General features: G+C 42.3%; 1 pseudogene; it reads left to right on the top strand.

The window, feature by feature from the left end:
• Positions 1-456: 456 nt before the first annotated feature.
• On the top strand, positions 457-1562 carry LOC131834678 (CREB-regulated transcription coactivator 2-like; annotated as a pseudogene).
• The last annotated feature ends 3046 nt before the right edge of the window (positions 1563-4608 follow it).

Raw genomic sequence — 4608 nt, forward strand, 5'->3', positions numbered from 1 at the left:
CTCAGGGTCCTGGGATTGAGCCCCACATCTGGCTGTCTGCTCAGCAGGGAGCCTGCTTCCCCCTCTCTCTCTGCCTACTTATGATCTCTCTCTCTCTCTCTCTGTCAAATAAATAAATAAAATCTTTAAAAAAAAAAAAAAAAAAAAAAAAAAAAAAGAAATAAATGGGGTTCATTACACAAAGGGGTGGTCCTGACCACATAATACCAACTGGGGAGAGTGTGTTTTCTCCAGTTCCTGTAAGTTGTGGTCACAAACTGGTGGGTTGAGGACTGGAAAGACTATGTGTAAGAATGTGGTGGGATGAACAGTCGGTGCCCCAAAATAGCGATGTGTTATCTGGGAAAGTTTGGCCACCTTTACCCCAGAGCTCACCTCATATCCCTGTCCTGAAGTCATCCTCCCTTTTGACTTATTTCTTAAATACCTGGCCCTGAGCTTGGGCTATGATGATCCATGACTTCATTCCCTGATGAGCGACTCATCCTGGAACACTTTGCCAGTAATCCTGACCTCTAGGCTTCCTAGAACAGTCCCCAGCCACAGGTCCAGGCTCGTACAACTACTGATCACTGTCTGACTCCTCCCTCTCATTCAGTGTATTGGCTGTCTCCTCCATCAATTCCTCCTCCCCTTCTTCATCTCCTATTCTGGGTTCCTCCCTTTATCTGGGTTTTACAACTGGGACCTCCCCCCACCATCATGTGCCCCTCAGCCCCCTCAGGTTGCTCATGGGCCCAGCTGACACCAGAAAGTCCCAACAGTAGCTGCCCAAACAGTTGTTGCCAACAATGTCACCTACATTTTCCTCTTTCACTCAGGATGCTCCCTGGATACCTACAAAGTACCCACTGACCAATGGCTGCCTCTATACCCATGCCAGTCCCTGAGTATGGTTCTGCCTGCCCAAGCCACCCACCCCAAAGCTTCTACCTCAGCTAGGGCTGTCTTCTGAAGTTTGCTCAATGCAGCTCTCTAGTGAGCAGCCCCTGGGCAGGCCATGTCACTATGGTGCACTACACACACAGCTCCATGGGCATAAGGAACAATCTTATCACTGACCAATGAGTGACTTCAGCCTGGGGACTGTTTCCATATAGAATGCTCTTTGATGACTGCTGATCTGACTCAAACTCTTCCTGGTGTGCACAACTTGGTCCCAGCAGCTGGAGCAGTTCGGCAGGGAGAGCCCAGCAACTAGCCTTGTGCAGGATCTCCCATGTTTTCAGAAGGGCCTGGATTTTTATGGGGTGAGGGAGAGGTGAATGGTCTCCAGGACTCCCATGCTTTCAACCACCAGAACTTGTCCCACTGTTCTTGCCATGGCTCAGGACCCAACATGATCCTCCCAGGAGAGTCCTCCCTAGGTTTCTCTAAGGAGATTGTGGCAGAGTTGGCTAGATTGCCTGACGTGAGGTGTCAACAGCCTGGCTGCAGCTGGGTTGGGGCTGGAGGAGGAGCTGGGCATGGAACACTTGGGCCTGGATGGGCTCCACATGCTGAGCTAACCTTGTGCCCTGCTCTGTGATCCTGCTGTGTAGGATTCATTCTGCAGTGAGTAGCTGTAGTGAGGGTTTTCTCAGCATCACTCTTCTTTGACTTTGGCCCCACTACTGTCCCTTTTCTCCCTTTCTCCTGGACAGTAGAGACTCTACTCTGCCTCCAAATCCTCTTTCTAACATGAGAAAAATCAAGGGGTTTGTCCAGGTGGCCCCTAAATTCTACACAAGGGGTGTGTCTGGGGAGCTCAAGGGAGGGCCTAATGCACTTGTAACTTGTAATTCAAGATTTGCTTTAGTAATAAACAAACATAAAACCTTATTTTCAAATGGCTTCAGTAGTGAATTCTAAAAAAACATTTATATCTATTTATTTTTAGTAAGAACAATAGTTTCATTTCTTATATAAAATCATTAATACACAGGTAGTGTATTATTAGTTTCATAGGTAGATTTTAGTGACTCATCAGTTGCAAGTGACAGTGCTCATTACGTCAAGTGCCCTCCTTAATGTCCAACATCCACTTACCCCACACACCTTGCATCCAGCAACACTGTTTGTTTCTTATAGTTAAGAGTCCCTTATGGTTTGTCTCCCTCTCTGATTTTATCTTTTTTTTTCCCTTCCTTCCACAATGTTCATCTGTTTTGATTCTTAAATTACACATATGATTGAAATCCTAATGTTATTTGTTTTTCTCTGACTTACTTCATTTAGCATAAACCCTCTAATTCCATCCACCATCATTGCAAATAGCAAGATTTCATTCTTCTCATGGCTGAGTAATAGTCTATTCTTTTATCTATAACCACCTCTTCTTTATCCATTCATCTGTTGATGGACTTCAGGGCTCTTTCCATAGTTTGGTTATTGTGGACATCAATGCTATAAAAATTGGGGTACATGGCCCTTTCAAATCACTATGCTTGTATCCTTTGGAGAAATACCTAGTAGTACAACTTCTGGGTCATGGGGTAGTTATATTTTTAACTTTTTGTGGAACCTCCATGCTGTTCTCCCGAATGGCTCTACTAATTGGCATTGCCACCAACAGTGAAAAAGGTTTCCCCTTTCTCTGCATCCTCACCAACATCTTTTGTTTCCTGAGATGTTAATTGTAGCTATTCTTGCTGGTGTGAGGTGGTGTCTCATTGTGGTTTTGATTTGCATTTCCCCGATGCAAAGGGATGTGGAGCAATTTTTCACATGTCTGTTGGCCATTTGTATGTCTTCTTTGGAGAAATGTCTGACCATGTCTTTTGCCCACTTCTAGACTGGATTTTTTGTTTTTATGGTGTTGAGTTTGATTGTTTCTTATGGATTTTGGATACTAGCCTTATATCTGACAAGATATTTGCAAATATCTTCTCCTATTTGCAAATATGTTCTCCCATTCTGTACACTGTCCTTTAGTTTTCTCAACCTTATCTTTTGCTGTGCAAAACCTTTTTGTCTTGATGAAGTCTCAATAGTTTATTTTCACTTTTTTTCCCCTTGCCTTTGAAGATGTGTCTAGCAAGTTGTTGCTATGGCTGAGATTAGAGAGGATCCTGCCTGTGTTCTCCTCTGGGATCTTTATGGAATACTGTCATACATTTAACACTTTCTTCCATTTTGAGTTTATTTTTGTGTATGGTGTGAGAAAATGGTCCAGTTTCATTCTTCCAGATGTGGCTGTTCAATTTTTCCTGCACCATTTATTGAAGAGACTATCTTTCTTCCATTGGATATTCCTTCCTGCTTTGTCAAAGATTAGTTGGCAATAGAGTTGAGTGTCCATTTCTGCGTTCTCTATTCTGTTCCATTGTTCTATGTGTCAGTTTTTGTGCCAATACCATGCTGTCTGGATGATGACACCGTTGCAATACAGCTTGAAGTATGGAGTTGTGATGGATACCACCAGCTTTGGTTTTCTCTTTCAGCATTCCTTTGGTTATTTGGATTCTTTTCTGGTTCCATAAATTTTAGGATTATTTGTTCCAGTGCTGTGAAAGATGTTGATGGTATTTTTGATAAGGATTCCATGGAATGGGTAGATTACTTTGGGTAGGATAGACATATCAACAATATTTGTTCTGTGATGCCTGGGTGGCTCAGTCAGTTAAGCATCTGCCTTTATGTCAGGTTATGATACCAGAGTCCTGGGATTGAATTCTGCATCAGGCTCCTTCCTCAGTGGGGAGCCTGCTTCTTCCTCTGCCTGCCATTCACCCCTTTTTTTGTGCTCTACCTCTCTTTCTGATAATTAAGTAAATAAAAAATTTTTTAAAAGATTTAAAAAAAGGACAAAGTCTTTTATCCATTTTGAGTTTATCTTTGTGTACAGTATAAGAGAATGGTCGAGTTTCATTCTTCTACATATAGCTGTCCAGTTTTCCCAGCACCATTTATTGAAGAGACTGTCTTTTTTCCCCTGTATATTTTTTCCTGTTTTATCGAAGATTAATTGATCATAGAGTTGAGGGTCCATATCTGGGCTCTCTATTCTGTTCCACTGGTCTCTGTGTCGTTTTTATGGATAAAAGACCTCAACGTGAGACAGGAATCCATCAGAATCCTAGAGGAGAACATAGGCAGTAATCTCTTCGATATCAGCCACAGCAACTTCTTTCAAGATATGTCTCCAAAGCCAAAGAAAACAAAAGCAAAAATAAACTTTTGGGACTTCATCAAAATCAAAAGCTTCTGCACAGCAAAGGAAAGAGTCAAAAAAACAAAGAGGCAACCCACGGAATGGGAGAAGATATTTGCAAATGACAGTACAGACAAAAGTTTGATATCCAGGATCTACAATGAACTCCTCAAACTCAATATACACAAAACAGGCCAACATATCAAAAAATGGGCAGAAGATATGAACAGACACTTCTCCAATGAAGACATACAAATGGCTATCAGACACATGAAATAATGTTCATCATCATTAGCCCTCAGGGAGATTCAAATTAAAACCACATTGAGATATCACCTTACACCAGTTAGAATGGCCAAAATTAACAAGACAGGCAACAACATGTGTTGGAGAGCATGTGGAGAAAGGGGAACCCTCTTCCACTGTTGGTGGGAATGCAAGTTGGTGCAGCCTCTTTGGAGAACAGTGTGGAGATT

Source organism: Mustela lutreola, chromosome 6, assembly GCF_030435805.1.
Source record: "Mustela lutreola isolate mMusLut2 chromosome 6, mMusLut2.pri, whole genome shotgun sequence".
In the NCBI taxonomy this organism is placed as follows: Eukaryota; Metazoa; Chordata; class Mammalia; order Carnivora; family Mustelidae; genus Mustela; species Mustela lutreola.